This window comes from Tupaia chinensis, unplaced genomic scaffold (genome assembly GCF_000334495.1).
Source record: "Tupaia chinensis unplaced genomic scaffold, TupChi_1.0 Scaffold145685_1, whole genome shotgun sequence".
Lineage (NCBI taxonomy): Eukaryota > Metazoa > Chordata > Mammalia > Scandentia > Tupaiidae > Tupaia > Tupaia belangeri.
In genome coordinates, this window is record NW_006205542.1 from 1,313,093 (window position 1) to 1,325,901 (window position 12,809).

A 12,809-nucleotide genomic window follows, 5' to 3' on the forward strand; every position below is an offset into this window, starting at 1 on the left:
CACGTGTAGTAACTAGGAATGGCCCGGAGTCATGTCTGCGTCTGACTTAAACAGAAATCAAAGACTTGGGGACAGCACTGCATTAGCCAGGGTTCTTCAGAGAAGCAGGACCTGTGTGTATACGGAAAGATTTATCTTCAGGAATTGGTGTAATGTGATTGTGAGGGCAGGCAAATCCAAAATCTTCAGGATAGGTCAGCAGGCCAGAGACCCAGGGAAGGGCTGATGCTGCAGCTCGAGTCTGAAGGCAGTCTGCTGGCAGAACTTCCTTTCTCTGGAGAGGTCAGGTTTTTTTCTTAGACAGTTTAAATGATTGAACGAGACTCACTCACATTGTGGAGAGGGATCTGTTTTACTCGAATTCTACTGCTTTAAATGTTACTATGGTGTGTGTAAGTTATTTTCAGAGCAACCTCAAGATGTGTTGAACCAAAAATTTGGGTACTGTGGCCTCACCCAGTTGTCATACTAGAGTAAGCATCAGGAGAGCATGGGGTATCATTTGCTGTCATGCATCAATGCTAGGTGTATTAACCCCTCCACAATTTTGGAAAAGAATTTGTACTTTTTATGAGTTTCAAAATATTTGTAGTATTTAATATTTTTAATCTAATAATGTTTCTTTTTAAATAATTATTTATTTATTTGTTTTTATCATTTTTAATTTGCCATAAGGCATGTAGGCTCAGCGGAGAGAGACAGATAGAGAGAGAGAGAAAGAGAGAGAAAGAAAGCAAGCCACCAGGTCTGGGACTTGAACCATGGTCAGCCATGTGGAAATCCAGTGCCTTATGTTTCTATTCTATAAAAATAAACCCATTGCAGACAGAAAGAGTATAAACCACAAACAAACCAATTGATAAATGCAATGTATTAAGATCAGGGTGGCCCACAGCATAGTGATAAAATACAATGCTCTGAGGCAATTGGGAAGGTTCCCACTTTAGGTCCAGACTCTTCATGGTCAACTGCGGTTCAAGTCTCGGAACTGGCGGCTAGCTTACTCACTTTCCCTCTCTCTTTCTCTCTCATTCTGTCCCTCTCTGGTCAAATAAATAAATAAATAAATAAAGTTATATAAAATAATTTTTAAAAATTTTAAATCATTCAAAAGTTTAATTTCATGCACATAAATTACTTCTATGTTAAATATAAATAAAATTGAAAATGAAAATTTATTTATCAAAAAGCTAAAGATGTTCTTTCTTTCTTTTTTCCTTTTTAAGAGAGGTTTTCGCTATAGGGTGCGTGCGCTCGCCAGACAGACAGAGAGAGACATAGAGAAAGAAAGCGAGAAATCACTCCCCAGGGGGGATGGTCACACTGCAATCCCTTCTCCTCCATTCTCCTCTCAGGATCTTGGGCACACATGCACACGCGCCCGGCATGAGTTTTAAGCCACCGGGTCTGGCATGCGAACCGTGGTCGACTATGTGGGAGTCCAGCGACATAGCCATTACGCTAACTGCTGGTCCACTCTCTTCTTTTTCTAATAGAACAATTCTTATTTATCTGTCTTCATGTTCATTGACTTTTTCCTCTAACATTTCCATTCTGCTAAGATCTTTAAGTAAATTATTTTTGCTTATGACCATATTTTTCTTCATCCAATGAAGGAACGTTATAATGACTGTTTCACCATCCTTACCTAATACTTCCAAGATCTGAGTTATCTCAGAGTCGATGTTTCTCAGCAGTCTTTTTCCTTGGCAATGGGTCATTCTGTCTTGACTGCTGAATAATGTTGGATTGTATAATGGGTATTATGAATATTGTGTCATGTAGTCTCTATACTTTGTTACATTGCTTCAAAACATGATGATGTTTTTGTTTTAGTAGGCCAAGCCCTGAAACTGCAAACTTTCACGTCTTCCATGGTTGACAGCTCAGATATTAGTTCATTCTTAGTTGAAAATTGTTTGTTTGTCCCATGATTGTATTTTTCAGTGATCAGCCAGGGACTTGAGCTAAATTTAAGCACAGAAGTTTGGGTTTTGCTTCTCAGTCTCTTCTCTTTCTCAGGTTTCCTGCTCTCTCCAGCAGACTTGATTGCTTTGAGTTTTTTTTTTTTTTCCTTATAAGAAAGATGAAGAATGTTGAATGTTTTTACAAGAGTTTCAGCCATTTTTCTAGTCATTCAAGTTTGATTTTTCCAATTATTGTTAACACTGATTTTTTTAAATTTATTATCATCGGCTTCACAAGTTCAAACTGTCACTTCTTTCCCATCAGCTGACTTTCTTTTACAGAGATCCATTTAACCATAGAAGCTGTCATTTCCCGCCCTAGCTTATATGGGGGAATCTTACAGAGTGATTTGTGTTTACTGCTGCAGGAGACTTAATGGCTTTTCACTGGTTCTATAAACTTTCTAAGCCAGCTTCTCAGAAAGGGGCTTCTGTACCACATGGGTTGCTTAAATTCAAGCTATACATATGTGTGGCTCAGGCTTGATTTTCTTAACTTCTCACAGCTAAATAGTTTCTATGCATGGCTCTGGGACATTAGCAAGCTGTCTGGCTGCTTTCCAGACTCTGATGGATACATATTTTCTCTTATCTGTTTCACCTACAGGGCAGCCCTCCCTGATTCTAGACTGTATATCAAGAGTTCAGTTCACCTCCCAGTGAGTTTCCTAGGACAACTGTGAACATCCACACAAATTCTTCTGTTAAGCCTTCAGATTCACATCCCTGTTACCAGTCTGATTTCAAGTTCAGCTTAGCCATGGATTTAAATTTGTTACGGTGCCAGTAGTTAGAATGGCAGAGTAGCAAATGGGAGGGGAGTATTTTACTCAGCCTCTTAGTCTGTCATATTTATTAGAAGTCTCTTTTCAATTCTTCTCTTGCAATCGACTAACAAAGGCTGACCGTTGTTTCTCTCTCTGTAATATTTCTTGTATTTTATGTTTCTTTTTATTCCCACTTCTGTTCTCTAGTTCCAGTCCAGGCTCTTCTTGTCATACCACACTGAATGAAACCATTTGTTTTCTAATTCCTCACTCTGTTGTTACTGTACATTACCTCAGTTCATCTTAGATACTTGTCATAAAATTCGACTTTGATCATGTCATGTCTCTCCACAGAAGTTTTAGTGGCTCTTTAACACCAAGAACAAACTCCATTTCCAGCACTGTGTGACTCAGACCTCTCCTAACCAGCCTGTTCCCAGCACAAATCTGGATCTCAGGGGAAGTTTCTCTACTCACAGATCCTTTAGTCATGTGACATCCTCATTCCACTTTTCCTTTGTTCCTACCATTCCCACAGATGGAGAAATGGGAATGCCTTTCCCCATTCAAATAATATATTTTTTCTCTTAGACAAAGAAGAAAATATGCAAATAATATTTTTTTCTTTTAGACAAAGTTGAAGGCCCTCTCCTTCCATGACTTCTTTTCTGAGATTCTCCCAGGGGCCCAGGTAAAATCTGTTGGTTGCTTCTATAAGTCTTTGATGCATACCTTGGTTCTCCTTGTTCTTTCTTTCTTTCTATGTATGTAAACTCCTTAAAGGACAAAAAGGAGGTAAAAAGCTGTTGTATATAAAAACAATGTACTTGTAAAGTTTACTTTTCATAGTTACAAAGTAACTCTCATGCGGTATTTTTAAAGAATTATTTCATTTAACTTTATTCATTTTTTGACAAGAGATAAGGGAGAGAGAGGAAGAGAGAAGAGAGAGAGAAAGAGAGAAAAAAGAAAGTGAGAAAGCAAGCCACCAGGTCCGGTACTCAAACCACGCTCTGCCATGTGGGAGTCCATCACCCTTAGCCACCATGCCACCTGCCAGCCCCACATGTAGTATGTTTTATCTGCAAAATGAAAAAGTGAATTACGTAGGAAAGGATTTAAAATGAGACAGAAAGTATGAACATCATTCTGACTGAAATCAAGTGAAAACTGGAGACACTGTTTTGAGAATAAAAGCTGCTGAAAATCCCAGCCTCTTGGTCCTCACCTTCTTGATTAGCCACTGTGCTTGGGGCAAGCCTTGGCAGCTCCGTGAAGGCACAGCCACTTAAAACACAATAAACACCAAAACACAGCTCCAATTTTTTGCAGTTGAATTGAATTATAGAAACATGAATTATAACTTGTCTTAAATAGCCATTGCTTTGGCTATTTTCATTTTCAACATCTATTAAATAAAAGGGCAAACAAATAAATAAGGGCCCCTGGGAAGTACATTACATAGATAGTGTACTAATAAATTTTATCTATCAGTGTCTAATCCATGATAAAATACAAAGACTTTCTTGCTTTGCTGCAGATTGTATTAAAAAAAAAATAGCTCAGGGTTTTGACTGACCCCAGCTTTGAATCAGCATGTAGAATAATGTGGCAGGAGAGAGAGAGAAAAAAAATAACTGCTTTGAAGACCTGGGAAAACATAATGCAGCCATACACTATACTCCATATAGAAATTTGTAGAATCATAAAAACTTTTAACATTGACATTTAACTTGATCAAACCGATTTCTCTGACATATAGATCCAGGTAAGTAGGAGATCTGCCCAGAGTCTCGGCCATTACTGATGGTCCCGAGTCTCTGCCGCCCTCCTCAGACTCATGTGGGGCCACTATCTCATGTGGCCCCCGCAAAGACCTGCTCCTGCTGGGAGCTTTCAAACAGTCATTGAGAAATTGCACAGGGTTTTTAGGAGGGCAATAGTTGGAAAAATGTGTTGGAATTTTTTTCATGTCAGAATGGTGAAAGAATCTTAGAATGAATTTTCTCTTTTGTGGAAGAGGGGATAAGGTGGCAATGTGTGGCTCAAGGGTACAAAACAAGGATCACTATAGTTATAGACAGGCAGCGTTCAGCTCAGGAGGACACCACCGGTAGGCATCATAGTCAGTTGATCTCTTGTATTTTGGAGTCCTTTTTCTTTTTCAGTTAGAGGGTGTGTGTACTCGCTGGAGACAGAGGGAGAGGAGAGACAGAAGAAGAGAAGGCACCTGCCTTTGGAAATAGTCACAACAGAATCCTTTCTCCATTCTCCTGTCCTTCTGGGTTTAGGCTTGCATGCACATGCACCTGGTGTGTTTTTCAGGTTACTGGGTCCAGGACTGGAACTGACCAAGTGGGATCCTACTGCCTTAACCTCCACACCACAGAGGCAGCCTTCAGAGTGCTCTTTAATTTAGACAGTGTGTTTGACTTGCTCAGGACAAGAAATGTGAGTAGAAGAGGCAGGCGTGACTTTCAGACTGAGACACTAAGTGTCCATGAGTGATTCTTCAGTCGCTCTTTTTCCCATCAGGGAAGTGTTCCATAATGGCACCAGTCACAGAATTGAGTAACCTTGTCAGCCTGAGTCCAAGAGAAACTGTGAGCAGTTAGTCCTGAAAACATGACCATCACACACACTACTCCCTGTGAAACACAGAAACATAAATGTTCTTTTAAACCACTGGAATTTGTTAAATGCAAATTAAAATATAAATTAGTGTTTCTCAACCATTTTTCACTAAGGAGATTTTGAATACCTCTTTTTTTTTTTTTTCTTAATCACTGCTCTCCCTTTCCCCACAATGAAGTTTTAATATTATAGATATACTGCTTTTTTTTTTTTTTTTTTTCCCAGAAGGTTCATATACTCATCAAAGAGTCAGAGAGGCAGAGACTGAGGAAGAGGGAGAAAGCAACCCCCAATGGGACATGGTCACACCGCAATCCTGTTTTCATTTCTCCGTTCTGTTGGAATTTGGGACATGGATGCACACATGTCTGGTGTGTTTTTTTCCAAACTGGTTGGGCTGGGATTTGAACCATGCTGTCGGCCATGAGGGATCTGATTCCCTTAACCACTAGATCAGAGGACCGATCCTGCATATGTATATTTATGTGCATACATTTATTTTAAAAATAAGATTTGTTTTCCTTTACTTTTCCTTAGGAACCAATTTATCCCCTGTTGGGACAAGATTGTCCCCCTTGAGGATTTAAGATTATCTATAACCATTAAACGGGTTCAACAAAGGAGTGCAATGCCTTTGAGATAAGCTTCTCATAAACAAAAAACTGTGCAGCCAGAGGTCAGAGGGACATATAGCGAAGATGCTTTAATGCATGCCCTGCAGTGCTCAAGAGTAAACAGTGTAATTTCCTGATTTCTTTAAATCTATTACATTATTTGACTTCTTCCTTGTCCCTAGAATTTTTTCCTCTGACTTCTGCCATAGCAAACCACATAGTTTTTGTCATTTCTACATTTTATGTCTTCTCTTCCTTTCTATGCTTCTCAACTGTGAGTCTTGTATAAGGCTCGGTTTCTCATAGTCTGTGCATAATTAACTCAGTCTCAAGGCTCTCTTTTATCTTCATGCATATAAATTCCAAATTTGACCTTGACCTCTCATTTGAACTTCAAGCTTTCATTTCTTTTTCCTTTCTTTCTTTCTTTCTCTCTCTCTCTCTCTTTATTTTATTTTATTTTCAGGTTTTGACATTGGGTATATGTGTTCACTGTGAAGCGACAGAGGGAAAGTGAGAAATCACCCTCCTGGGGGATGACTATGCCATAGTCACTTCTCCACCTCTCCTCCATTCTCCTTGAGATTTTGAGCACACAAGCACACATGCCTGGCATGAGTCTCAAGCCACCAGATCAAGGACTTGCACCGTTGTCAAGCATGTGTGAGAGCCCAGCACTTTAATCACCACTCCACCTGCTGGCCCATCCTCGTTTCTAACTATATAAGGTATCTGCAATTAAGTGCTGCTATGATTTGGATAAAGGTTTGTCCCCTAAAGGTTCATGTTCTGGAGGCATGTTACACAGTGCATTGGCTCTGGGAGATAGCGAGACCTTTAAGAGGTGGGGCCTACTGAGAGGGCACCATGCAACCGGAGGGGTGCACAGGAGGGAGAATTAGAGGAAGTGGGGAATTCTGTTCCTTCTTTCTCTTCCAATTTCCTCCTTTCTGCTTCTTTCAGCTATGTCGTGATGCAGCATCAGATGGTGACTTCATGCTCTTGAACTTTCCAGCCACCAGAATAGTGAGTCAGATATGCCTCTGTTCTTCATAAATCACCCAATCTCAAGTATTTCTGTTTAGCAACACAATGGACTAAGACAGGTGTCTAGGTAGTGTTCCTTAATCCTCTTGTTTAAAAGAGTACAGCTTTCTTTCCCAATTAACTGAAGTTCACTGAAGACACAATCCACATGGTTGGACTGAACTTGATGTCATAATACAGAAACACACTACCATTGCCAAAATATTTTCAATATCATTTAAATAGGGACCAGCAGTGTAATGGCTATGTCGCTGGACTCCTACGTAGTCGACCGCGGTTTGCGTCCCGGACCCGGTAGCTTAAAACTCACGCCAGGCATGTGTGCGTGCGTGCCCAAGATCCCGAGAGGAGAATGGAGGAGAAGGGATTGCGGCGTGACCATCCCCCCTGGGGGGTGATTTCTCGCTTTCTGTCTCTATGTCTCTCTCTGTCTGGCGAGCGCACGTACCCTATAGCGAAAATCTCTCAAAAAAAATCATTTAAATAGTTTCTTATGGTTATTAAACATCCTGAAATAATATGTAGTTCACATAAATGCTTTCTAAAAGCCCATTTTCCTTTCCCATTTATTCTGCCTATGTACTGTGCTACTACTCCCAAGGATTTCTTTTCTCCAAAACTCTCAGCAGTTCTAGGTCACTCTTCTCCACATGTCACAGAAGTCTAAGTTGCTCTTTAGTCACAAATGGTCCCCTCCTGGAGGGGGTGCAAAATATTGGGCACATGTGTATGCCTATTTTGCCATCAACATTACCTATTTCTACTGTTTATTGTTGAGATATCACCATCTAGAAGTTTTTAAAAATTATTAATTTCTTTCTTTCATCAGCAAAAAAAAGACAGGAAGAGAGAGAGACACACAGCACCCTCAATAGGGTCTTGATACCACGACCCACCCCAGCCTTCAGCCAGCTCCAGATCATTCCTGGCACACTCAGGGAGCTCTCTAGATGAGAACCTGGTATGTGGGCCAAGCTCGCAGAGCATTGCCTTTACCTCTGTGCTCCTGTTCAGCCTCTGCAAGTGTTAAAAAGGTTTTTATTTTTTTAATTTTTTTATTTTTTTTGAGAGAGAGGTTTTTGCTATAGGGCACGTGTGCTCGCCAGGAAGACAAAGAGAGACAGAGAGACAGAAAGCGAGAAATCACCCCCCAGGAGGGATGGCCATGCCAGAATCCCTTCTCCTCCATTCTCCTCTCAGGGTCTCGGGCACAGATGCTCATGCACCGGGTGTGAGTTTAAGCCACCAGGTCCGCGATTCGAACTGTGATTGACTGACTACATGGGAGTCCAGCAACATAGCCATTACGCCAACTGCTGGTCCCCAAAGTATTTTTTAACAAATCTCCAGTAGAAACCTATTGGAGTGTTTCCTACTTCGTTAGGAATCCCTTATCTTCCCTCCTTGATCACACTGGTGTGCTCTTGGTAGTCATTTTATTCAACAGAATCATTCAGGTTCTAGTCACAGATAGGCTTAAATTGGATTAATCAGAATCTGTTTTGAGAATTTTCAAAGTAGGACTGAGTCTCTCTTGCCAGCTGCATCTGTAGCTTGAAAGCTCAAGGACTGCTTGCACTGGGTGATGTCAAAGGAAATATTTCCGATGCTGAGTATGGCATCTGTTCTGGCCTCCATGCCCTTACGAGACAAGGTCAAAGGAGCCCCTCAAAACCCTCACCTGAGTAAGACTGCTCTTCCGTGGGCTTTGTGCTCCTTTTGCAGAATTTGATGGGGAACTCACATACTCGATGGAAGCCGCTCTGTCTGTAACAGAGCCCGATGCTTCAGCAGCAGGGGCCAAAGGCAAGTCTTAATCATCTGGGCCCCTCACAGGACCCTTCACTCCTCCCCCTAATACCCATAGCTTCAGTGGGATCAAGAAAAATCTCTCCGTGTCCCGTATTTCTGTTCATTTCCACCACCACTGGAAATCCCAGTGGCTCTGACTCCATCTTCCTCTCCCCTCAATATCTAAAATCCTTCTACCGTTTCATCTGAAATCCATAGTTAGTAGTCAACCCATATGAGTGTGCTACCAACTTTTTTTTTTTTTTGAATGTTCCTCTAGTGTGTTCTAGTTGATATCTGGTTCCATACTGAGGTCAAGTTTTCTTCTTTCTTTCTTCTTTCTTTCTTTCTCCTTTCTTTTTTCTTTCTTTTTTTTTTCTTTTAGAGAGCTTTTTGCTATCGAGTACATGTGCTCGCTGGAGAGACTGAGAGATATGAAAGACAAAAAGTGAAAAATCACCCCCCAGGGGAGATGGCCATGCCGCAATCCCTTCTCCTCCATTCTCCTCTTGGAATTTTGGGCACGCACGCACATGTGCTCGGTGTGAGTTTAAGCCACTGGGTCCAGGACTCAGACTGCAGTCAACTCTGTACGAGTCTAGCAGCACAGTCATTATGCCATCTGCTGGTCCTAAGGTCAGGTTTTCACACCCTTTATGCCCCTGGTCTGGGAGGGGGATGAGATATCCTACTTGTTCCTCATTGCTGCTTCCGGACCCTTCCCTAAAAATCTCTATGGGATTTGCTATCAGATTCTCCGGCCCACTCTTTGCTGCAGTCATTGATCGACCTCTGGGCCAATCTCCCCTTCTCTGAAAGACTCCAGCTACTGCTGCCCTCCGGAATGTGCTCCTTTCATTCTTTCCAAAGATTTTCCAATTCCAGCTCTCTGGCTTTTCAGGAACCTGACCTCTTTTCCATAAATAAAATGCCTTTAAGTCTTAGTTTTCTATTGTCAGTAAAATAGATATAATAATAACTTTCTCTTAGGATGGTTGTAAGAAGTACTAAATGGGGCCAGTATTTGAAGTGGTGGTTAAGGCACTGAATTCCCACATAACTGACTGCAGTTTGAGTCCCAGATCTGGTGGCTTGAAAATCATGTAAGACACATGTGTGTGCAAGCTTAAAATCACAGGAGGAGAATGGAAGAGGAGGGATTGTAGTGTGGCCATTATCCCCCACCTGGGGGGGGGGCTTTATCACTTTCTCTTTCTTTGTCTCTGTGTCTCTCTCTCTATTGAGAGCATGCACCCTATGGCAATAATGTTAAGAAAAAAAAAAAAAAGAGTTATGGTGCTGGACTCCTACATAGCTGACTGTGGTTTGAATTTCAAACCTGGCAGCTTGGAACTCACACCGGCTTGTGAGTGTGTGTGTGTGCATGGCCAGGATCCCGTGAGGAGAATGAGGGAGAAGGGATTGCAGTGTGGCCATCCCTCTGGACATGATTTCTCTCTTGTCCTTTCACTGTCTCTTTCTCTCTCTCTCTCTCTCTCTCCAGCAAATACTAAATAATGCTAAAACATGCTACATAAAGGCAACCTGAAGTCAAATCTGAATGATTTACCACTTTAGCTTAGAAACTGTGCCTTAAATGAAATTTTGTTCAGAGTGCTAACACGTTAAAACAGTTTGGGGACCAGCAAGTGGCGTGGAGGTTGAGGTGCTGGATTCCACATAGCCAACTGCATGGTTCAAGACCCAGAGGATTGAATATCATGCAGGTGCATGTGTGTGCATGCCCAAAATCCCAAGAAAAGAATGAAGAGAAGGGATTGTGGTATGGCCATAAACCCTGGGGGTGATTTCTCACTTTCTTTCTCTCTCTATCTCTCTCTGAAGGGTGCACATGACCTATGGCAAAAGCAAAACAACAAAAACAAACAAGTAAACAAAACCAGAGGTTTTGAACTTTTGTTGAAATGAGGAGGGTGGCGAGAATGGAGAATTCTATGGAGCTTGACCATTTAAGCCTGAAGGCAGTAGAATAGAATGTCTAGAGCTTAATTTGGAATAGTTTGAAAAACATTGACCTGCAAACCATTTATTCCTTGATCTTTCCTATTGTTATCTACATATCAACAGAAGTCATTTATCCAAAAAATAAACTTTAGTGTCTCATAAATATTTTTAAACCAAAGAAAAATTTAGTGTTTATACCTCAGCTATCATTGATAGTTAATAAGTGAAAGAGGATCACATACTAGATTCTTGATATTAAAAAAAAAACTTTTATATATAAAGAGTAATGTACATAATTTTTCCTTCTACACACTTTGAAAAAAATCAAATTTTTGAGATTAGTGCTTGGAAAGTATGTACTGCTTCTATTGAATTATTATTATTTCCTTATGTTGGAAGAGAATTATATAATGCATTGTTTCATTTTCTGCTTTGCCTGTCAGAATTTATACCAGCTGTTCTTAGCCTACCTTTTCCTTTTTTTTTTTTTCGGAAAAATTATTGTAATATCTCTTTAATTGGTTTATGGCATTTTATCCTGATGATTATAGGAATGTATATTTTATTGTGGCCATTTAAAATCCTTTAAACAATAGAAAACATGTAGGTTAAAACTAACACAGTCTATGGGCCAGCAGGTAGTATGGTGGTGGGGGCACTGGATTACTACATGGCTGTCCATGATTCAAGTCCTAGACCTTGCAGCTTGAAAATCACACTGGGCCCATGTATGTACATGCCCAAAATCCCAAGAGGAGAAGGGATTTTGATATGGCCATCCTCTCTAGGGGACGGGGCAGGAGAAGGGGTGATTTCTCACTTTTCTTCCCTCTGTCTCTCTCTGATGAGTACGCAGGCCCTAGGGCAAAAACTTAAAACAAAAACTAACATGATCTAAATACTAATGTGTGACTAAATATAGAATATTCCTAACTCAATTGTATTAGAAATTTATATGCTTGGCTATTTACAATGCATATAAGCCTTCAGCAGTTGAAAATATTGCTTGAATTTTCCTTCTGGGAGCAGTCATCCAATCAATAGTATATCCGTAAGAAGCAGACATCTTAACATCCTTAGCAGAAGTGACTGTCCCTGGTCAGTCAACAAAATGGTCTTTGACAAAAGAAGAAAATGGGAACAGGTTAGATTTTTCTGTTCAATTTTGAGTGATATTAAGTTAATTTTATTTTAGAATATTTAAAAAATAGGTGCTAGTTTTATAATGTCTAATAACCACTTCAAGAAAAAGTGTTAGCTTCTAGTACAAAGTACCAATAAGCAGTATCAAAAAATATGTTGTTTCATTATTACGTCATTTAGAAATTTATACTCCTTATAATTGGCAATTTACTGCTAACATAAAGCATATTGTAATATAAATTGGTAGTATTCTAGAATAATTTCATAGATACCCGTTTTGTCATAGGTTTATTTAAAATGATACATTTAGAAGATGATGTGATGTAATAAAAACAATGATTTAATTCAATATTGCCATGTAACCACTACTCTAGAAACATTTCCCATTTAAACAAAATTACAGGGAAAAAATAAACTATAAAGTTTAAAAAAAAGTAAACTTTGAATGTTGATGAATAAGTACAAAAGAACCAAAAAAAAAATACAAAAGGGTATATATATAAAAAAAAACCTAATTCCTTAAAAAAGATTAAACTATAAAAACTAACATTAGTAATAGATTGTAACTAAGCAATATTTTGCCTTAAATGGGAAGGCAGTGGAGAAAGTTGACCTTTTGTATTTGTTTGGGTAACTGTATATCTGGCGCACATCCAAGAAGATTTTGGATGGAAGAAAATAACTACAAAGAAACCTATGTTTAAATATCACGGTTGTGACATAAACTGACAAACGCCAGGCCCTTCAGCCCATCGGTCTCTCAGCTGAAGGAAACAAAGCGGGGACCTGAGGGAGAGTGGCACGTCTGTTGGAACGCACAATTTTCTGGCTTTTGTCATTATGTCACACATTGTATTTCTTTTAAAATATGCTTTTCTGTT